Genomic DNA, 24,638 nt, shown 5'->3' with positions numbered 1-24,638 from the left:
AAAGAAAGATTTGGAATGCTTTTTAAGGGAGGTATCATGTTCTTAGTTATTGGAAACAACATAAATTCTAATGAACTTTAAATTTTAATTTTTTTTTGGCTCAAAAGTTGGAGGAGGCAGCTGCCTCCTCCGCCTCCATGTAATTTACGGCCCTGCCCGCCCTCAAACATGGTCACGCCGTAAGACATATTATACAGCCTTTAATTTAATCGGGCGTGGTATACCTTATAATACGTTTTGGCGCCGGATGTATCGGATTTCTCAACGAATTGGCTGTATAATGGTAACGGTACCAATTCACCGTACATTTTTTTTAATATAACCATTTCTGGACCCATCTTATAGGAATCCGTGGGTATGTGATCGCAATATTGGGTATAGTTTATTTTTTGGGGGGTATAGCGGTTTTAGCAGGGTATAGCGGTTATTGTAATAGGACTAGGCTATTGCGCATGCGCTAATTCTGACCTTCACCTTCTGCATCCAACATGGCGCAAAGTTTGACAGTCTTTTTCGTAAGTAATATTTATCATTTCGTTAGTGGTTTATTTCACTGAAAGTACATTTTTAAACAAACGGATCATAAATGCCCTTTCAAGATGGATATCCTACAGCATTTCTGACCTAAAACACTGCTTTTAAATGCAGTTTCACATACAGAACAAGCATGAGAATTAGTAGGCTGTAGGTCGGTCAGCTCTAACTCTAAGTATAAATTGGTGGTATCGATAGGTTAAATGTTTCAGGACAATTTAATTTGCATGTTATTTATTCAAATGGTTTATTACAGGCACTCAATCGTCGTGTTTTATATTAGCAGGTCAAGCTCAACTATATTACATTGTGTAGAGTGATGTAAGTAAGTAAATTTTATTTAAACTCGGCACTGTATACAATAGTAACAAATAACATGAGCTCTACAGAGCTCGTAAACCGACTATCACAGATAAAACAAAATATCACAAAGTAAGCATGCAAAAAAAAAACATATATAGCCTACATATATTTACATGCATACTGTATAGCTAGACAGTATATGAATCAATGGTGATCAACAAAATAATGGAATAGTAATCAGATTCCACATTCCACATCATACTAATTCATGCTTCAATGCACACAGGGTAGTGGACAGTTCACAACACAAAAGAAATTCTCTCATCTTGAAAATTCTTATAACAACATACTTACATAGTATTGTTATGAATTCTAGAACAATGTTGTGGTTTAAAAGCTCAAGAAATAAACATATTTAAAAATTATTATGCGACTTTCTGGGTATGCCATTACACTTAGAAATTCAATCTTATTTAGTCTAAACTAGCTTAAAGTTTTATATTGTCATAAATTACTGTGCTGATCAGTAAATTTTATTTTAATTTGTGTCATTTTTTGTAGGTGACAGTGCTTTCTACTGTAGTGTTTGGGATAAAAGAAGGCAGTGACCAGTGCTCAGTTCCTGTAAGAATATACACAATGTGGATGGTACTTGAAAAGTTATAATGCTGGAGTTGGTTGGTTGAAAGTTCTACAGTTTGTATACAAGTATATTTGTAGGCACATACCTATACAACAAGCTACTTCACACAAAAGTTATAAGAGTGAAAGACCAACAAAAAACTATCTTACAAGTAGACATAAAGATCAAACAGAATTTTTACATTTCTTCAATAATAGCAGATGGAATTAAAAATTCTGGCCTATTACAATGAATATTCGTTCCCCTCCCTATATGTATTTTCATGTCTGTATGTTTGAATATGGTATTGCATGTTAAGTAGGGTAAATCCAGTATGAGATACATGTATGAATATATCACAAAGCCAAAAGAGTATACTCAACTAATTTCTTCAATTCTTCAGGAGTATGTCGAATATTGCTTTGTTACACATGTACACTAAACAATATTCATATATTCCTGAAGAATCGAAGAAACTAGTTGAGTACACTCTATCGGCTTTGTGATATTTATGTTCCCCAAACAAAGTTTGGGAACATATTGTTTTTACTCTGTTTCTTATTATTAAGGTCTTCTGTCTCCTGCGGAAGACCTTACTATTATTGTTCGCGTTCTTCTTCTTCATTATTAGGTCTTTCCACCTTTCTGTGGAAAGACCTTTTGTTATTGTTCTGTTTTTTATTATTATTAGGTCTTTCCACCTTTCTGTGGAAAGACCTATTGATATTCTTCTGTTTATTATTATTATTATTATTATTTTTCCTCCCCGTGATTTTGAGTTTCAAGATTTATCGAAAAGATTTATAGTCCATAAGAATGTACTCCTTAAAAGATTTTGGCAGTTCACCCTGCGTATATGAACTTTGACCCCTCAAGGAGTTATTGCCCCTTTTGCAATAAAAGCTTGTTATCGCTACTCCTCCGAAATCGTACACCGTAAAGATACCAAACCTTCACCAATGTCTTCGACTAGTCAAGGAGAGTCTTCAATCTATTCATTGCGAAATGATTCTTCGACCCCTTTTATGAGTTATTGCCCCTGAAAGTTTTTGATTTTTACAAATACTTGAAAAAATTTAAAACCATTTATCATAGAGACATGGGACTAACTGCATTAGAATCTTCATCCTTTGATCTTTTGATTTATATCAAGGTCAAAGGTCAAGGTCATTCAAAATATGAGAAATTTAGCTCTTTTTATATCTCTTTTGTCTTTCAACATATACTTAATATCATTGCATCTTTAGTATGTCCTTTTAAATCTATTTTAAAGATTTAATTCCTGTACCTTAAGACTGACCCCTTTACAAGTTATTGCCCCTTACAGTATTAACCTTGTTATCGCTACTCCTCCGAAACCGTACACCGTAAAGATACCAAACCTTCACCAATGTCTTCGACTAGTCAAGGAGACTCTTCAATCTATTCATTGCGAAAAGATTCTTCGACCCCTTTTATGAGTTATTGCCCCTGAAAATTTTTGATTTTTACAAATAATTGAAAAAAATTAAAACCATTTATCCTAGAGACATGGGACCAACTGCATTAGAATCTTCATCCTTTGACCTTTTAATTTATGTCAAGGTCAAAGGTCAAGGTCATTCAAAATATGAGAAATTTAGCTCATTTTATATCTCTTTTGTCTTTCATCATATACTACATATCATTGCATCTTTAGTATGTCGTTTTAAATCTATTTTAAAGATTTAATTCCTGTACCCTAAGATTGACCCCTTTAAAAGTTATTGCCCTTTACAGTATTAACCTTGTTATCGCTACTCCTCTGAAACCATAGACCGTAGAGACACCAAACCTTCACCAATGTCTTCAACTATTCAAGGAGACTCTTCAATCTATTCATTGCGAAAATATTCTTCGACCCCCCTTTTATGAGTTATTGCCCCTGAAAGTTTTTGATTTTTACAAATAATTAAAAAAAATTAAAACCATTTATCCTAGAGACATGGGACCAACTGCATTAGAATCTTCATCCTTTGACCTTTTGATTTATATCAAGGTCAAAGGTCAAGGTCATTCAAAATATGAGAAATTTAGCTCTTTGTACATCTCTTTTGTCTTTCAACATATACTACATATCATTGCATCCTTAGTATGTCCTTTTAAATCTATTTTAAAGATTTAATTCCTGTACCCTAAGATTGACCCCTTTAAAAGTTTTTGCCCCTTACATTATTAACCTTGTTATCGCTACCCCTTTGAAACCATAGACCATAGAGACAACATTTGACCTACTGAAGAATGGATCAAGATTGAAGGTCAAGAAACAAATCCAGAAAAGGTGTAAAGACCTCTAATTGTTCGCGAACAATTAGGATTACTAGTTATTATTATTATTTTTCCTCCCCGTGATTTTGAGTTTCAAGATTTATCGAAAAGATTTATAGTCCATAAGAATGTACTCCTTAAAAGATTTTGGCAGTTCACCCTGCGTATATGAACTTTGACCCCTCAAGGAGTTATTGCCCCTTTTGCAATAAAAGCTTGTTATCGCTACTCCTCCGAAACCGTACACCGTAAAGATACCAAACCTTCACCAATGTCTTCAACTAGTCAAGGAGACTCTTCAATCTATTCATTGCGAAATGATTCTTCGACCCCTTTTATGAGTTATTGCCCCTGAAAGTTTTTAATTTTTACAAATAATTAAAAAAAATTAAAACCATTTATCCTAGAGACATGGGACCAACTGCATTAGGATCTTCATCCTTTGACCTTTTAATTTATATCAAGGTCAAAGGTCAAGGTCATTCAAAATATGAGAAATTTAGCTCTTTTTATATCTCTTTTGTCTTTCAACATATACTACATATCATTGCATCTTTAGTATGTCGTTTTAAATCTATTTTAAAGATTTAATTCCTGTACCCTAAGATTGACCCCTTTAAAAGTTATTGCCCTTTACAGTATTAACCTTGTTATCGCTACTCCTCTGAAACCATAGACCGTAGAGACACCAAACCTTCACCAATGTCTTCAACTATTCAAGGAGACTCTTCAATCTATTCATTGCGAAAAGATTCTTCGACCCCTTTTATGAGTTATTGCCCCTGAAAGTTTTTAATTTTTACAAATAATTGAAAAAATTTAAAACCATTTATCCTAGAGACATGGGACCAACTGCATTAGAATCTTCATCCTTTGACCTTTTAATTTATATCAAGGTCAAAGGTCAAGGTCATTCAAAATATGAGAAATTTAGCTCTTTTTATATCTCTTTTGTCTTTCAACATATACTACATATAATTGAATCTTTAGTATGTCCTTTTAAATCCATTTTAAAGATTTGATACCTGTACCCTAAGACTGACCCCTTTAAAAGTTATTGCCCCTTACATTATTAACCTTGTTATCGCTACCCCTTTGAAACCATAGACCATAGAGACACCAAACCTTCACCAATGTCTTCGGTTTCTCAAAGCACAACTTCAACATATTCAGTGTGAAAGGATCCGCTGACCCCTTATATGAGTTATTGCCCTTTTATGTGTTTGTGCTAATCGTTAACTTTTAAACGGATAATCATAGAAACATGGGACCAACTGCAATGTGATCATTGACCTTTGACCCTGAATATTAGGTGAAGGTCAAAGGTCAAAGTTACTTCAAATATTGAGAATTTAGCTCTTTTTATATCTCTTTTGTCTTTCAACATACATCATTTTTCATTGCATCATTAGTATGTTCTTTTAAAACCAATTAAAACATCTTTCTTGGCCCTTAAGCCGGGCTCCTTTAAAAATGATTGCCCATCTTACAAATAAAGCTTGTTATCACTAGTCCTTCGAAACCGTTAACCCTGGAGATACCAAACCTTAATCATTAATGTTTTGTACTGATTTAGTAGACTCTTCAATCTATTCAGTGCGAAAAGATTCACCAACCCCTTTAAATAGTTATGGCCCCTGAAAGTTTTCCAAGTTTACATTGACTTGAAACTTTTTTGGCCTCATTTGACCTACTGAAGAATGGATCAAGATTGAAGGTCAAGAAACAAATCCAGAAAAGGTGGAAAGACCTCTAATTGTTCGCGAACAATTAGGATTACTAGTTATTAGGTCTTTCCACCTTTCTGTGGAAAGACCTATTGATATTCTTCTGTTTATTATTATTATTATTATTATTATTATTATTATTATTTTTCCTCCCTGTGATTTTGAGTTTCAAGATTTATCGAAAAGATTTATAGTCCATAAGAATGTACTCCTTAAAAGATTTTGGCAGTTCACCCTGCGCATATGAACTTTGACCCCTCAAGGAGTTATTGCCCCTTTTGCAATAAAAGCTTGTTATCGCTACTCCTCCGAAATCGTACACCGTAAAGATACCAAACCTTCACCAATGTCTTCGACTAGTCAAGGAGACTCTTCAATCTATTCATTGCGAAATGATTCTTCGAACCCTTTTATGAGTTATTGCCCCTGAGAGTTTTTGATTTTTACAAATAATTGAAAAAAATTAAAACCATTTATGCTAGAGACATGGGACTAACTGCATTAGAATCTTCATCCTTTGACCTTTTGATTTATATCAAGGTCAAAGGTCAAGGTCATTCAAAATATGAGACATTTAGCTCTTTTTATATCTCTTTTGTCTTTCAACATATACTACATATCATTGCATCTTTAGTATGTCCTTTTAAATCTATTTTAAAGATTTAATTCCTCTACCTTAAGACTGACCCCTTTAAAAGTTATTGCCCTTTACAGTATTAACCTTGTTATCGCTACTCCTCTGAAACCATAGACCGTAGAGGCACCAAACCTTCACCAATGTCTTCGACTAGTCAAGGAGACTCTTCAATCTATTCATTGCGAAAAGATTCTTCGACCCCTTTTATGAGTTATTGCCCCTGGAAGTTTTTGATTTTTACAAATAATTAAAAAAAATTAAAACCATTTATCCTAGAGACATGGGACCAACTGCATTAGAATTTTTATCCCTTGACCTTTTAATTTATGTCAAGGTCAAAGGTCAAGGTCATTCAAAATATGACAATGTTAGCTCTTTTTATATCTCTTTTGTCTTTCAACATATACTACATATAATTGCATCTTTAGTATGTCCTTTTAAATCCATTATAAAGATTTTATTCCTGTACCTTAAGACTGACCCCTTTAAAAGTTATTGCCCCTTACAGAATTAACCTTGTTATCGCTACTCCTCTGAAACCATAGACCGTAGAGACACCAAACCTTCACCAATGTCTTCGACTAGTCAAGGAGACTCTTCAATCTATTCATTGCGAAAAGATTCTTCGACCCCTTTTATGAGTTATTGCCCCTGAAAGTTTTTGATTTTTACAAATAATTAAAAAAATTTAAAACCATTTATCCTAGAGACATGGGAACAACTGCATTAGAATCTTCATTCTTTGACCTTTTGATTTATATGAAGGTCAAAGGTCAAGGTCATTCAAAATATGAGAAATTTAGCTCTTTTTAGATCTCTTTTGTCTTTCAACATATACTACATATAATTGAATCTTTAGTATGTCCTTTTAAATCCATTTTAAAGATTTGATACCTGTACCCTAAGACTGACCCCTTTAAAAGTTATTGCCCCTTACATTATTAACCTTGTTATCGCTACCCCTTTGAAACCATAGACCATAGAGACACCAAACCTTCACCAATGTCTTCGGTTTCTCAAAGCACAACTTCAACATATTCAGTGTGAAAGGATCCGCTGACCCCTTATATGAGTTATTGCCCTTTTATGTGTTTGTGCTAATCGTTAACTTTTAAACGGATAATCATAGAAACATGGGACCAACTGCAATGTGATCATTGACCTTTGACCTTGAATATTAGGTAAAGGTCAAAGGTCAAGGTCACTTCAAATATTGAGAATTTAGCTCTTTTTATATCTCGTTTGTCTTTCAACATACATCATTTTTCATTGCATCATTAGTATGTTCTTTTAAAACCAATTAAAACTTCTTTCTTGGCCCTTATACCGGGCTCCTTTAAAAATTATTGCCCATCTTACAAATAAAGCTTCTTATCACTAGTCCTTCGAAACCGTTAACCCTGGAGATACCAAACCTTAATCATTAATGTTTTGTATTGATTTAGTAGACTCTTCAATCTATTCAGTGCGAAAAGATTCACCAACCCCTTTAAATAGTTATGGCCCCTGAAAGTTTTCCAAGTTTACATTGACTTGAAAGTTTTTTGGCCTCATTTGACCTACTGAAGAATGGATCAAGATTGAAGGTCAAGAAACAAATCCAGAAAAGGTGGAAAGACCTCTAATTGTTCGCGAACAATTAGGATTACTAGTTATTATTATTATTATTATTTGTCTTCTTTTCTTTCCGCCGCGAGAAGCTCTTGACGTTTTAAGACTTATCGAAAAACAATGTAGACCATCATATTTGACATCTCGAAACATGCTCAGATCTCACCCTGCGTATTTGATCTTTGACCCCTAACGAACTTATGGAACTTTACACAAAAAACCCTTGTTATCGGATCACCTCGATAACCGCAAATGATAAGAGCATGAAACTTTCACTAAATTCTTTAGTCCATCAAGCTGAAGCGTTGTAGTGTTTACTTTTAAGTTTTCGGTGATCCCTAAAGGGAGTTAATGGCCCCGAAAGTTTACGATTTTTACGGAAAAATTCAAAACTCCTAAAATATAAGTCGTAGAAAGACAGAACCAACTGGAATGGAATACTTGACCTTTGACCTTGAAAATCAGGTCAAGGTCAAGGTCATTTGGAAACTTTAAAAATAAGCACTTTTCATACAGTCTAAAGCATAGATAGTACAGATAAAGTGTTGTATGCACAAGTAGTCACAAACCAACTTATTCCAACGCATTGCATTACGACTCTGAACTTTGACCTTTCTTGAATTTACAGCGACTTGCGTAAAAACCATTGTTATCACTACAGTATGGAAACCGTAAATTGTACGAACACGAAATGTTCACTAAACTTATTGCCTGATCAATTGTAAAAGATGACTTCCGGTTTTTGATGGTTTCTCGATCCGTATCGGGAATTAATGCCCTTGAAAGTTTTCGATTTCGCGTAGAAATTTACAACTCCTAAAGTATTTGTCGTAGGAAGACAGGACCAACTGAAGTGACATCCCTGACCTTTGACCTTGAAAATTAGGTCAAGGTCAAAGGTCAAGGTCATCTAGAAACTTTGAAAATAAACAATTTTCACACCGTCTAAAGCATATAAAGTACAGATTAGGTATAATATGCACAATAAGTCAAGAACCAACTTAAGTCAATGCATTGCATTACGACTCTGAACTTTGACCTTTCTTCGATTTACAGCGACTTGCGTAAAAACCATTGTTATCACTACAGTATGGAAACCGTAAATGGGACGAACACGAAATGTTCACTAAACTTATTGCCTGGTCAATTGTAAAAGATGACTTCCTGTTTTTGATGATTCGTTGATCCCTAACGGGAATTAATGCCCTTAAAATTTTAAATTTAGCGTAGAAATTTACAATTCCTAAAGTATTTGTTGTAAGAAGACAGGACCAACTGAAGTGACATCCCTGACCTTTGACCTTGAAAATTAGGTCAAGGTCAAAGGTCAAGGTCATCTAGAAACTTTGAAAATAAGCAATTTTTATACCATCTAAAGCATATAAATTACACATTTTTTTGTATTCAGAGACATTGTTTGAATGTCTGAAAAGGTGGAAAGACCTCTAATTGTTCGCGAACAATTAGGATTACTAGTTATTATTATTATTATTTTCCTTGGTAGTACACGCGTTTTTCTCAACCATTTCTCGATCGATTTTCACGAAATTTTCAGGAAAGATGTCTTTTGGTGACGAGACTTTGCTTGCAAAATTTCGTGCTTGACGTCACTTCCGGTCAGGAGTTATCTCTCTTTTAGTGACTTTTTGAAGGGCCTTGTTGTCCACACATCTCCTCCGTTAGTTTTGAAGCTAGAGTCTTGAAATTTCTACACAAGATAGAGTAAACATTTTAAAAGATTTGTGGGGGATTCGATTTTACTGGAGGCGATTTGCCTAAAGGCTCGCCAGGACCTGAAAAAATGGATGCCAAAATTTTTCGCCGATTTCGGCGATTTTTGACCTTTGATCTCCAATATCTTTTTTCTTGCAAATATTTTGTTAAGACATGTAGAACAAAAGTTGTGCACATTTACGAGATCTTTTCGAAAATATCAAGATTTAGGGGCTAGCCCCTTAAATTAGGGATCTAGAAGGGCTCAAAGTCTAGATCAAATATCTCAAAAATCGTTAATATTTTGGTATAAGTCAAAGAACAAAAAATGTTCATCTCAACAATCCAAATCTATTCATATAAAAATTTAGGTCATATGTTACGTAATAAGGGATTTTAAGGGCCAAAACCATAAATTTTTTACCCCTTGTATCTCGAAAACGACAAATATTTTGAAAAGCAATAAAGAACAAAAGTTGTTCAGAATGATGATCTGAACAATATGCATATTTCGTTTTTACCCTATGTGGCCCCGTTAGGGAGCTACAGTTTGGCCCCTAAAAATTACTTCTAGAAATAACTCGAGAACGGTAAAGAATTTCTAAATACTTGTTGAACAAAAAATGTTTGAAATGTCATGACCTTTCTTACGATATCAAGCAAAAGGGGCTGACCCTTTAAATTAGGGGCCCAGAAGGGTCCAAAGGTTTATGAGAGTATCTCAGAAACTATTAATATTTTGTAATAAGTCATTGAAGCGGATATGTTCATCTCAACGAGCTTGTTCTTATCAAATCAAAAAGTAGGTCATATGTTACGTAATAAGGGATTTTAAGGGCCAAAATCATAAATAATTGACGCCTCATATCTTTAAAACGACAAATATTTTGAAAAGCATTATTGAACAAAAGTTGTTCAGAATGATAATCTAAACAATATGTACATTTCGTTTTTTCCCTATGTGGCCCCGTTAGGGAGCTACAGTTTGGCCCCTAAATATTTCTTGTAGAGATAACTCGAGAACGGTAAAGAATTTCTAAATACTTGTTGAGCAAAAAATGTTTAAAATGACAAGGCCTTTCTTACGATATCAAGAAAAACGGGCTGGCCCTTTAAATTAGGGGTTCAGAAGGGTCCAAATGTTTTTGAGAATATCTCAGAAACTATTAATATTTTATAATAAGTTGTAGAAGCGTAAATGTTCATCTCAACGAGCTTGATCTTATCAAATCAAAAAGTAGGTCATATGTTACATAATTAGAGATTTTAAGGGCCAAAATCGTAAATATTTGACGCCTCATATCTTTAAAACGACATATTTTTTGAAAAGCATTATTGAACAAAAGTTGTTCAATGTGTCATAACCTATCGATCAATATCAAAAAATGGGTCTGTGGGCCTCATGGCTCGCCTGTAGAGTCGATTTTTGTCGATATCAGTCGATTTCAAAAACTTGTAACTGGTAAATATTTTGTAAGGACATATTGAACAAAAGTTGTTCAGTTTATCGAGATCTATCGATTGATATCAAGAAATAGGCCTATGGTCCTAATGGCTCGCCTGTAGAGTCGATTTTTTGTCGATATCGGTCGATCTCAATAACTTTTTACAGGTAAATATTTTGTAAAGACATATAGAACTAGAGTTGTTGAGTCTATAGAGGGCTAACAAATAACATCAAGAAATAGGCCCGCGGGCCTTATGGCTCGCCTGGAGAGTCGAATTTCAAACGAATTTCACCGCAACTTTGCTTCAGAAGCTTATGATATGAAAAATTGATTATATCTAAAGTGTCTTAAAGTCGGAAACTAAATTGGGACTCATTTGTCTTTTCTTTTTTTTTTAACTCCGAGTGCATCAACAAATCGGACGGAAGACCTACTCGTTGCTCGCAACGAGATCGTGTCTAGTTAGGGCTTTCCACCTTTCAGTGGAAAGTCCTATTGTTATTGTTCTGTTTATTATTAGGGCTTTCCACCTTTCAGTGGAAAGTCCTATTGTTATTGTTCTGTTTATTATTATTATTATTATTTTCCTGCCGTCAAAAAAAATCTTCGTCTTAAGACTTATCGAAAAACTTTATAGTCCATCATATAGTACTTCTTGAGAAACGAATACAGTTCACCCTGTGTAATTGAACTTTGACCCCTTACGGAGTTATTTGACCTTTCGCAGAAATCATTGTTAGCACTTCTACTTTGTAACCGTAAATGATAGGAGGATGAAACCTTTTCTAAAACATAGAGGGTAATTAGTAGAAGCGAAGAATTTAAAATGAAGGGATTCGGTGTCCCCTAAAGGGAGTTAATGCCTCTTTATGTTTTGGGATATATTCGTAAAACATTTCGAGCTTGAGCACGGTTTGTCGTAGAGACATGGGACCAACTGGAATAGGATCGGTGACCTTTGACCTTGAAAATTAGGTCAAGGTCAAAGGTCAAGGTCATCAGAAAATAGGAAAAAATAGCACTTTTTATACTCTCTTTCCTGTTTAAGATAGCGTTGAAATATTATATGGGTAAGTATTGACTTCTTGATTGGTTTTGATAGTATGCATTACAACTTTGAACTCTGACCCTTCTGTGAATTTCGGAGACTCGCGTCGAAAACCTTGTTATCGCTACTCCTACTTAACAGAAAGTCATAGAGACACGAAACCTTCGCTAATGAATTCACAGTAAAACCCTCTTGCAAAGAAAAAATAATCAAAGGGATACAAAAACCCTTAAGCATAGTTATTGCCCCTGAAAGTCTCCAATATCATTATCTAAGCCTATAACTTTTATATAAATATAGATAGAGACATGGGACCACTTGCATTAAGACCGATGACCTTTGACCTTCAAAATGAGGTCAAGGTCATCATCAAAATTAATTTTTTTTCCATTTTCAAGGTCTTTAAAGTATTTTTAGCATTGATAAGCTACCTGAAAGTAACCGAAAACCCCTAAACAAATTATTGCCCCTGAATGTCCTTATTAACATTTTTTAAGCTTATAGATTTTACATTAATATAGATAGAGACATGGGATCACTTGCATTAAGACCGATGACCTTTGACCTTCAAAATGAGGTGAAGGTCAAAGGTCAAGGTCATCGTGAAAATTATTAATTAAATTTTCTTGGTCATTTTGAGTTTCGTACATCATCTTAAATATTCTTAAATATCTTTTTTTAAATCATTGCAGGTGGAAAGCCCTCTAATTGTTCGCGAACAATTAGGATCACTAGTTAGGGCTTTCCACCTTTCTGTGGAAAGTCCTATTGTTATTGTTCTGTTTATTATTATTATTATTATTTTCCTGCCGTCAAAAAAAATTTTCGTCTTAAGACTTATCGAAAAACTTTAGAGTCCATCCTAGAACACTTCTTGAGAAACGAATACATTTCACCCTGCGTCATGGAACTTTGACCCCTTACAGAGTTATCGGACCTGTTAGCAGAAATCATTGTTATCGCTACTCCTTTTTAACCGTAAAGGATAGGAGGATGAAACCTTTGCTGAAGCATAGAGGTCAATTAGTAGAAGCGAAGAATTTCAAATGAAGGGATTCGGTGTCCCCTAAAGGGAGTTAATGCCCCCTCATGTTTTGCGATTTGTCCCCTACAAATTGACGACTCCTAAAGTCTTCGTCGTAGAGAGACGGAACCCACTGGGACGGGTTGGGTGACCTTGACCTTGAAAAAGTAGGTCAAGGTCAAAGGTCAAGGTCATCCAGAATGGCCAGAAAATGGCACTTTTTATACGCTCTTTCCCGCTTCAGATAGCATCGAAATATCACATGGGTCAGCATGGAATTCTGGACCGGTCTCGGAATCCTGAATTACAACTCTGAACTTTGACCGCTCTGCGAAAGGCGGCGACTTAACGTCGAAAACCCCGTTATCGCTACTCCCACTAGACCGCAAGTCGTGGAGAGGCGAGACCTTCGCCGACGAATTCCAGATGAAACACTCTCGCACAGAGAAGTTGACCGGGGGAAACCGAGAACCCCGAAGCACGGTTCTCGCCCCCGAAAGTCTCCGACGTCGTCGTTCGAGCCCACAACTTCTTCACGGATGTAGATAGGGATGCGGGACCACTTAAACGAAGCCCCGTGACCTCTCTGACCTTCAAAATGAGGTCAAGGTCAAAGGTCAAGGTCACACTTTCTCCCCCCATGGGTTTTTGAGGTTTGACCTTGAAAGTGGGTCAAGGTCAAAGGTCAAGGTCACGCATCCAGGGGCCAGTCTCCACGAGTAAGGCCAACCCACCCATCACGCCTGTCGTCCCCAAGGAAGAAACCCCCCACCCTTCAAGTGATCTGTCTGTCCTCAGCTGTTTATAATACACTATTTTGACCGGTTTCATGCCCAACAACAGGATTTTTGAGGTTTGACCTTGAAAGTGGGTCAAGGTCAAAGGTCAAGGTCACGCATCCAGGGGCCAGTCTCCACGAGTAAGGCCAACCCACCCATCACGCCTGTCGTCCCCAAGGAAGAAACCCCCCACCCTTCAAGTGATCTGATTGTGATCAGCTGTTTCAATACACTATTTTGACCGGTCTCATGCCATGCAACAATTACAGGATTCTAGCTAATCTGACCTACACCTACACATCTGACCTACACCCACTTCTTCCATTTCTTGACTGTCTTGTCAATCAAACATGAATTCCATTTACATTTATGAAAAGACATAGGCCAGATTCAATTGTCTGCCTGCATCAACATAAAGACTAAGTTGTTTTTTTTTATAATGATGATGCAACTTTACTTGACAGTTGAACTCATTGACATTCCATCCCGACTGTCATTGTAAACAAATAAACACTTACCTGCAGGATCAGATGGGATGCAGTACTCCTATTCTCCGTTCAGATATCCTACATGCACTCAGACACTTTCTAATTCACCGGCCGCCATTTTGGTTGTTTGTTGTCAAAGCCTATCAATCCGTATATGCATGCCTCCTTGGGTGAAATGACTGAAAGACATTGTCTCCGTGAATTAGAACACATAGGATGAGCCATTACAAACTGTATATTCAATTCCACAATCCACAACACACACGGTCAAATCCAGTGCATCTTCACAACATCTGACAACATGAGGCTTGTATAGACTCCCAGCATGCACCAGCAGTTACTACAATCTAGGAAAATGGCACATCCGGTTTCTTTGCACCTCCAAATATCACATCTAACAGGTCTAAAGTCACCCCAAACACCTGCACAAGTCCCATTACACTTTTACCTGATATGTGCATATGTGCTGGCTACCCAACACCCACACCCCTTTTCTCCCTCAAATTTGACGGGTACTTAATGCGAAACCAAGCATTGAACACACCTCAACACTCAAATTTAGGCGGCAAATTTGAATTTCTTTTCTAGCCAAATCCATTTTTTTTTTTTTTTTTTTTTTTTTTTTTGGGTGAGGGTGGGATGGGGTAGGGGGGGGGGGGGGGGGGGGGGCTTTTAGCATTTCAACACTACTGAAAAACCGCTAGAAGGTGGGAAGCCCTCTAATTGTTCGCGAACAATTAGGATCACTAGTTATTATTATTATTATTATTATTTTCCTGCCGTCAAAAAAAATCTTCGTCTTAAGACTTATCGAAAAACTTTATAGTCCATCATATAGTACTTCTTGAGAAACGAATACAGTTCACCCTGCGTAATTGAACTTTGACCCCTTACGGAGTTATTTGACCTTTCGCAGAAATCATTGTTAGCACTTCTACTTTGTAACCGTAAATGATAGGAGGATGAAACCTTTTCTAAAACACAGAGGGTAATTAGTAGAAGCGAAGAATTTCAAATGAAGGGATTCGGTGTCCCCTAAAGGGAGTTAATGCCCCCTCATGTTTTGCGATTTGTCCCCTACAAATTGACGACTCCTAAAGTCTTCGTCGTAGAGAGACGGAACCCACTGGGACGGGTTGGGTGACCTTGACCTTGAAAAAGTAGGTCAAGGTCAAAGGTCAAGGTCATCCAGAATGGCCAGAAAATGGCACTTTTTATACGCTCTTTCCCGCTTCAGATAGCATCGAAATATCACATGGGTCAGCATGGAATTCTGGACCGGTCTCGGAATCCTGAATTACAACTCTGAACTTTGACCGCTCTGCGAAAGGCGGCGACTTAACGTCGAAAACCCCGTTATCGCTACTCCCACTAGACCGCAAGTCGTGGAGAGGCGAGACCTTCGCCGACGAATTCCAGATGAAACGCTCTCGCACAGAGAAGTTGACCGGGGGAAACCGAGAACCCCGAAGCACGGTTCTCGCCCCCGAAAGTCTCCGACGTCGTCGTTCGAGCCCACAACTTCTTCACGGATGTAGATAGGGATGCGGGACCACTTAAACGAAGCCCCGTGACCTCTCTGACCTTCAAAATCAGGTCAAGGTCAAAGGTCAAGGTCACACTTTCTCCCCCCATGGGTTTTTGAGGTTTGACCTTGAAAGTGGGTCAAGGTCAAAGGTCAAGGTCACGCATCCAGGGGCCAGTCTCCACGAGTAAGGCCAACCCACCCATCACGCCTGTCGTCCCCAAGGAAGAAACCCCCCACCCTTCAAGTGATCTGTCTGTCCTCAGCTGTTTATAATACACTATTTTGACCGGTTTCATGCCCAACAACAGGATTTTTGAGGTTTGACCTTGAAAGTGGGTCAAGGTCAAAGGTCAAGGTCACGCATCCAGGGGCCAGTCTCCACGAGTAAGGCCAACCCACCCATCACGCCTGTCGTCCCCAAGGAAGAAACCCCCCACCCTTCAAGTGATCTGATTGTGATCAGCTGTTTCAATACACTATTTTGACCGGTCTCATGCCATGCAACAATTACAGGATTCTAGCTAATCTGACCTACACCTACACATCTGACCTACACCCACTTCTTCCATTTCTTGACTGTCTTGTCAATCAAACATGAATTCCATTTACATTTATGAAAAGACATAGGCCAGATTCAATTGTCTGCCTGCATCAACATAAAGACTAAGTTGTTTTTTTTTATAATGATGATGCAACTTTACTTGACAGTTGAACTCATTGACATTCCATCCCGACTGTCATTGTAAACAAATAAACACTTACCTGCAGGATCAGATGGGATGCAGTACTCCTATTCTCCGTTCAGATATCCTACATGCACTCAGACACTTTCTAATTCACCGGCCGCCATTTTGGTTGTTTGTTGTCAAAGCCTATCAATCCGTATATGCATGCCTCCTTGGGTGAAATGACTGAAAGACATTGTCTCCGTGAATTAGAACACATAGGATGAGCCATTACAAACTGTATATTCAATTCCACAATCCACAACACACACGGTCAAATCCAGTGCATCTTCACAACATCTGACAACATGAGGCTTGTATAGACTCCCAGCATGCACCAGCAGTTACTACAATCTAGGAAAATGGCACATCCGGTTTCTTTGCACCTCCAAATATCACATCTAACAGGTCTAAAGTCACCCCAAACACCTGCACAAGTCCCATTACACTTTTACCTGATATGTGCATATGTGCTGGCTACCCAACACCCACACCCCTTTTCTCCCTCAAATTTGACGGGTACTTAATGCGAAACCAAGCATTGAACACACCTCAACACTCAAATTTAGGCGGCAAATTTGAATTTCTTTTCTAGCCAAATCCATTTTTTTTTTTTTTTTTTTTTTTTTTTTTGGGTGAGGGTGGGATGGGGTAGGGGGGGGGGGGGGGGGGGGGGCTTTTAGCATTTCAACACTACTGAAAAACCGCTAGAAGGTGGGAAGCCCTCTAATTGTTCGCGAACAATTAGGATCACTAGTTATTATTATTATTATTATTATTTTCCTGCCGTCAAAAAAAATCTTCGTCTTAAGACTTATCGAAAAACTTTATAGTCCATCATATAGTACTTCTTGAGAAACGAATACAGTTCACCCTGCGTAATTGAACTTTGACCCCTTACGGAGTTATTTGACCTTTCGCAGAAATCATTGTTAGCACTTCTACTTTGTAACCGTAAATGATAGGAGGATGAAACCTTTTCTAAAACACAGAGGGTAATTAGTAGAAGCGAAGAATTTCAAATGAAGGGATTCGGTGTCCCCTAAAGGGAGTTAATGCCCCCTCATGTTTTGCGATTTGTCCCCTACAAATTGACGACTCCTAAAGTCTTCGTCGTAGAGAGACGGAACCCACTGGGACGGGTTGGGTGACCTTGACCTTGAAAAAGTAGGTCAAGGTCAAAGGTCAAGGTCATCCAGAATGGCCAGAAAATGGCACTTTTTATACGCTCTTTCACGCTTCAGATAGCATCGAAATATCACATGGGTCAGCAAGGAATTTTGGACCGGTCTCGGCATCACGAATGTCAACTCTGAACTTTGACCACTCTGCGAATGGCGGCGACTTAACGTCGAAAACCCCGTTATCGCTACTCTCACTAGACCGCAAGTCGTGGAGAGGCGAGACCTTCGCCGACGAATTCCAGATGAAACGCTCTCGCACAGAAAAGTTGACCGAGGGAAACCGAGAACCCCGAAGCACGGTTCTCGCCCCCGAAAGTCTCCGACGTCGTCGTTCGAGCCCACAACTTCTTCACGGATGTAGATAGGGATGCGGGACCACTTAAACGAAGCCCCGTGACCTCTCTGACCTTCAAAATCAGGTCAAGGTCAAAGTCACACTTTCTCCCCCATGGGTTTTTGAAGTTTGACCTTGAACGTGGGTCAAGGTCAAAGGTCAAGGTCACGCATCCAGGGGCCAGTCTCCGCGAGTAAGGCCAACCCACCCATCACGCCTGTCGTCCCCAAGGAAGAAACCCCCCACCCTTCAAGTGATCTGTCTGTCCTCAGCTGTTTATAATACACTATTTTGACCGGTTTCATGCCCAACAACAGGATTTTTGAGGTTTGACCTTGAAAGTGGGTCAAGGTCAAAGGTCAAGGTCACGCATCCAGGGGCCAGTCTCCACGAGTAAGGCCAACCCACCCATCACGCCTGTCGTCCCCAAGGAAGAAATCCCCCACCCTTCAAGTGATCTGATTGTGATCAGCTGTTTCAATACACTATTTTGACCGGTCTCATGCCATGCAACAATTACAGGATTCTAGCTAATCTGACCTACACCTACACATCTGACCTACACCCACTTCTTCCATTTCTTGACTGTCTTGTCAATCAAACATGAATTCCATTTACATTCATGAAAAGACATAGGCCAGATTCAATTGTCTGCCTGCATCAACATAAAGACTAAGTTGTTTTTTTTTATAATGATGATGCAACTTTACTTGACAGTTGAACTCATTGACATTCCATCCCGACTGTCATTGTAAACAAATAAACACTTACCTGCAGGATCAGATGGGATGCAGTACTCCTATTCTCCGTTCAGATATCCTACATGCACTCAGACACTTTCTAATTCACCGGCCGCCATTTTGGTTGTTTGTTGTCAAAGCCTATCAATCCGTATATGCATGCCTCCTTGGGTGAAATGACTGAAAGACATTGTCTCCGTGAATTAGAACACATAGGATGAGCCATTACAAACTGTATATTCAATTCCACAATCCACAACACACACGGTCAAATCCAGTGCATCTTCACAACATCTGACAACATGAGGCTTGTATAGACTCCCAGCATGCACCAGCAGTTACTACAATCTAGGAAAATGGCACATCCGGTTTCTTTGCACCTCCAAATATCACATCTAACAGGTCTAAAGTCACCCCAAACACCTGCACAAGTCCCATTACACTTTTACCTGATATGTGCATATGTGCTGGCTACCCAACACCCACACCCCTTTTCTCCCTCAAATTTGACGGGTACTTAATGCGAAACCAAGCATTGAACACACCTCAACACTCAAATTTAGGCGGCAAATTTGAATTTCTTTTCTAGCCAAATCCATTTTTTTTTTTTTTTTTTTTTTTTTTTTTGGGTGAGGGTGGGATGGGGTAGGGGGGGGGGGGGGGGGGGGGCTTTTAGCATTTCAACACTACTGAAAAACCGCTAGAAGGTGGGAAGCCCTCTAATTGTTCGCGAACAATTAGGATCACTAGTTATTATTATTATTATTATTATTTTCCTGCCGTCAAAAAAAATCTTCGTCTTAAGACTTATCGAAAAACTTTATAGTCCATCATATAGTACTTCTTGAGAAACGAATACAGTTCACCCTGCGTAATTGAACTTTGACCCCTTACGGAGTTATTTGACCTTTCGCAGAAATCATTGTTAGCACTTCTACTTTGTAACCGTAAATGATAGGAGGATGAAACCTTTTCTAAAACACAGAGGGTAATTAGTAGAAGCGAAGAATTTCAAATGAAGGGATTCGGTGTCCCCTAAAGGGAGTTAATGCCCCCTCATGTTTTGCGATTTGTCCCCTACAAATTGACGACTCCTAAAGTCTTCGTCGTAGAGAGACGGAACCCACTGGGACGGGTTGGGTGACCTTGACCTTGAAAAAGTAGGTCAAGGTCAAAGGTCAAGGTCATCCAGAATGGCCAGAAAATGGCACTTTTTATACGCTCTTTCACGCTTCAGATAGCATCGAAATATCACATGGGTCAGCAAGGAATTTTGGACCGGTCTCGGCATCACGAATGTCAACTCTGAACTTTGACCACTCTGCGAATGGCGGCGACTTAACGTCGAAAACCCCGTTATCGCTACTCTCACTAGACCGCAAGTCGTGGAGAGGCGAGACCTTCGCCGACGAATTCCAGATGAAACGCTCTCGCACAGAAAAGTTGACCGAGGGAAACCGAGAACCCCGAAGCACGGTTCTCGCCCCCGAAAGTCTCCGACGTCGTCGTTCGAGCCCACAACTTCTTCACGGATGTAGATAGGGATGCGGGACCACTTAAACGAAGCCCCGTGACCTCTCTGACCTTCAAAATCAGGTCAAGGTCAAAGTCACACTTTCTCCCCCATGGGTTTTTGAAGTTTGACCTTGAACGTGGGTCAAGGTCAAAGGTCAAGGTCACGCATCCAGGGGCCAGTCTCCGCGAGTAAGGCCAACCCACCCATCACGCCTGTCGTCCCCAAGGAAGAAACCCCCCACCCTTCAAGTGATCTGTCTGTCCTCAGCTGTTTATAATACACTATTTTGACCGGTTTCATGCCCAACAACAGGATTTTTGAGGTTTGACCTTGAAAGTGGGTCAAGGTCAAAGGTCAAGGTCACGCATCCAGGGGCCAGTCTCCACGAGTAAGGCCAACCCACCCATCACGCCTGTCGTCCCCAAGGAAGAAATCCCCCACCCTTCAAGTGATCTGATTGTGATCAGCTGTTTCAATACACTATTTTGACCGGTCTCATGCCATGCAACAATTACAGGATTCTAGCTAATCTGACCTACACCTACACATCTGACCTACACCCACTTCTTCCATTTCTTGACTGTCTTGTCAATCAAACATGAATTCCATTTACATTCATGAAAAGACATAGGCCAGATTCAATTGTCTGCCTGCATCAACATAAAGACTAAGTTGTTTTTTTTTATAATGATGATGCAACTTTACTTGACAGTTGAACTCATTGACATTCCATCCCGACTGTCATTGTAAACAAATAAACACTTACCTGCAGGATCAGATGGGATGCAGTACTCCTATTCTCCGTTCAGATATCCTACATGCACTCAGACACTTTCTAATTCACCGGCCGCCATTTTGGTTGTTTGTTGTCAAAGCCTATCAATCCGTATATGCATGCCTCCTTGGGTGAAATGACTGAAAGACATTGTCTCCGTGAATTAGAACACATAGGATGAGCCATTACAAACTGTATATTCAATTCCACAATCCACAACACACACGGTCAAATCCAGTGCATCTTCACAACATCTGACAACATGAGGCTTGTATAGACTCCCAGCATGCACCAGCAGTTACTACAATCTAGGAAAATGGCACATCCGGTTTCTTTGCACCTCCAAATATCACATCTAACAGGTCTAAAGTCACCCCAAACACCTGCACAAGTCCCATTACACTTTTACCTGATATGTGCATATGTGCTGGCTACCCAACACCCACACCCCTTTTCTCCCTCAAATTTGACGGGTACTTAATGCGAAACCAAGCATTGAACACACCTCAACACTCAAATTTAGGCGGCAAATTTGAATTTCTTTTCTAGCCAAATCCATTTTTTTTTTTTTTTTTTTTTTTTTTTTTGGGTGAGGGTGGGATGGGGTAGGGGGGGGGGGGGGGGGGGGGGCTTTTAGCATTTCAACACTACTGAAAAACCGCTAGAAGGTGGGAAGCCCTCTAATTGTTCGCGAACAATTAGGATCACTAGTTATTATTATTATTATTATTATTTTCCTGCCGTCAAAAAAAATCTTCGTCTTAAGACTTATCGAAAAACTTTATAGTCCATCATATAGTACTTCTTGAGAAACGAATACAGTTCACCCTGCGTAATTGAACTTTGACCCCTTACGGAGTTATTTGACCTTTCGCAGAAATCATTGTTAGCACTTCTACTTTGTAACCGTAAATGATAGGAGGATGAAACCTTTTCTAAAACACAGAGGGTAATTAGTAGAAGCGAAGAATTTCAAATGAAGGGATTCGGTGTCCCCTAAAGGGAGTTAATGCCCCCTCATGTTTTGCGATTTGTCCCCTACAAATTGACGACTCCTAAAGTCTTCGTCGTAGAGAGACGGAACCCACTGGGACGGGTTGGGTGACCTTGACCTTGAAAAAGTAGGTCAAGGTCAAAGGTCAAGGTCATCCAGAATGGCCAGAAAATGGCACTTTTTATACGCTCTTTCACGCTTCAGATAGCATCGAAATATCACATGGGTCAGCAAGGAATTTTGGACCGGTCTCGGCATCACGAATGTCAACTCTGAACTTTGACCACTCTGCGAATGGCGGCGACTTAACGTCGAAAACCCCGTTATCGCTACTCTCACTAGACCGCAAGTCGTGGAGAGGCGAGACCTTCGCCGACGAATTCCAGATGAAACGCTCTCGCACAGAAAAGTTGACCGAGGGAAACCGAGAACCCCGAAGCACGGTTCTCGCCCCCGAAAGTCTCCGACGTCGTCGTTCGAGCCCACAACTTCTTCACGGATGTAGATAGGGATGCGGGACCACTTAAACGAAGCCCCGTGACCTCTCTGACCTTCAAAATCAGGTCAAGGTCAAAGTCACACTTTCTCCCCCATGGGTTTTTGAAGTTTGACCTTGAACGTGGGTCAAGGTCAAAGGTCAAGGTCACGCATCCAGGGGCCAGTCTCCGCGAGTAAGGCCAACCCACCCATCACGCCTGTCGTCCCCAAGGAAGAAACCCCCCACCCTTCAAGTGATCTGTCTGTCCTCAGCTGTTTATAATACACTATTTTGACCGGTTTCATGCCCAACAACAGGATTTTTGAGGTTTGACCTTGAAAGTGGGTCAAGGTCAAAGGTCAAGGTCACGCATCCAGGGGCCAGTCTCCACGAGTAAGGCCAACCCACCCATCACGCCTGTCGTCCCCAAGGAAGAAATCCCCCACCCTTCAAGTGATCTGATTGTGATCAGCTGTTTCAATACACTATTTTGACCGGTCTCATGCCATGCAACAATTACAGGATTCTAGCTAATCTGACCTACACCTACACATCTGACCTACACCCACTTCTTCCATTTCTTGACTGTCTTGTCAATCAAACATGAATTCCATTTACATTCATGAAAAGACATAGGCCAGATTCAATTGTCTGCCTGCATCAACATAAAGACTAAGTTGTTTTTTTTTATAATGATGATGCAACTTTACTTGACAGTTGAACTCATTGACATTCCATCCCGACTGTCATTGTAAACAAATAAACACTTACCTGCAGGATCAGATGGGATGCAGTACTCCTATTCTCCGTTCAGATATCCTACATGCACTCAGACACTTTCTAATTCACCGGCCGCCATTTTGGTTGTTTGTTGTCAAAGCCTATCAATCCGTATATGCATGCCTCCTTGGGTGAAATGACTGAAAGACATTGTCTCCGTGAATTAGAACACATAGGATGAGCCATTACAAACTGTATATTCAATTCCACAATCCACAACACACACGGTCAAATCCAGTGCATCTTCACAACATCTGACAACATGAGGCTTGTATAGACTCCCAGCATGCACCAGCAGTTACTACAATCTAGGAAAATGGCACATCCGGTTTCTTTGCACCTCCAAATATCACATCTAACAGGTCTAAAGTCACCCCAAACACCTGCACAAGTCCCATTACACTTTTACCTGATATGTGCATATGTGCTGGCTACCCAACACCCACACCCCTTTTCTCCCTCAAATTTGACGGGTACTTAATGCGAAACCAAGCATTGAACACAAATCAACACTCAAATTTAGGCGGCAAATTTGAATTTCTTTTCTAGCCAAATCAATTTTTTTTTTTTTTTTTTTTTTGGTGAGGGTGGGGTGGGGGGGGCTTTTAGCATTTCAACACTACTGAAAAACCGCTAGAAGGTGGGAAGCCCTCTAATTGTTCGCGAACAATTAGGATCACTAGTTATTATTATTATTCTTTCTTTATTCTTGTCACCCTTTTTTGTCCACGAGTGTTCTCAGAAACTACTGAAGGGATCAAGACGAAACCTTTTTAGGATGATATAATACTCTTCGTAGATGTGCGGAACGAACGTCATTTTGTCTGAAAATGTATGCATGTGCATGCACGTGCATTGGATTTTTTGTTTACAAACTTTGGAATGCGTCTAACTTTTTTATTTTTCAATGAAATCGTTTGATATTTATATTGCAGGTATAACTTGAGACCCTTAACCGTTTGGCATCGTCAAAATTTCAATTCTGCACGTGCATGCACGTGTGCTTCAATTTGATTGGATAATACAAAACCATTTATCACTTTCATGTGAATTAAGACAGTTTGATGATATTTACAGGATAGGTAAATATTATCAATATCTACAAATCTATGTAAAAAAAATTGCAAACGCGCATGCGCACGCACGCGCATTGACATTTGAAGGTTCAATTCTTTCAATGACCATAACTTTTTTGTTTTTTGTCAAAATCTTTTCAAACTTGTATTGTATATGTATCTTGATATTCTTAACAAAAGTGTACAGTCATAATTACCACCCGGCACGTGCATGCACGTGTGCTAAATTCTGATTGGACGATTTTCAAATCGCCATAACTTTCTTATAAATGATGGAAACAATATGAA

General features: G+C 39.1%; 1 protein-coding gene and 1 long non-coding RNA gene across 4 annotated transcripts in view; one reads left to right on the top strand and one right to left on the bottom strand.

The window, feature by feature from the left end:
- The window catches only part of LOC130053124 (uncharacterized), a 30,425-nt gene extending 6,587 nt beyond the window's left edge, over nucleotides 1-23,838 (bottom strand). Inside the window, exons 1-2 of one of the 3 annotated variants that reach the window (XR_008801610.1) lie at nucleotides 18,763-23,838; nucleotides 14,251-16,659 (exon numbers count right to left, since the gene is read on the bottom strand). This is a non-coding gene — a long non-coding RNA (uncharacterized LOC130053124). Of the gene's footprint in view, nucleotides 1-14,250 lie in introns of all 3 variants that reach the window. The other 2 variants (XR_008801609.1, XR_008801608.1) reach the window with 2 other exon arrangements.
- The window catches only part of LOC130053120 (serine/threonine-protein phosphatase 6 regulatory ankyrin repeat subunit B-like), a 107,290-nt gene that overhangs the window by 16,531 nt on the left and 66,121 nt on the right, over nucleotides 1-24,638 (top strand). The window lies entirely within an intron of this gene.

The sequence above is a fragment of the Ostrea edulis genome, chromosome 3, assembly GCF_947568905.1.
Source record: "Ostrea edulis chromosome 3, xbOstEdul1.1, whole genome shotgun sequence".
In the NCBI taxonomy this organism is placed as follows: Eukaryota; Metazoa; Mollusca; class Bivalvia; order Ostreida; family Ostreidae; genus Ostrea; species Ostrea edulis.
This window is presented reverse-complemented; position numbering and strand designations above follow the sequence as displayed.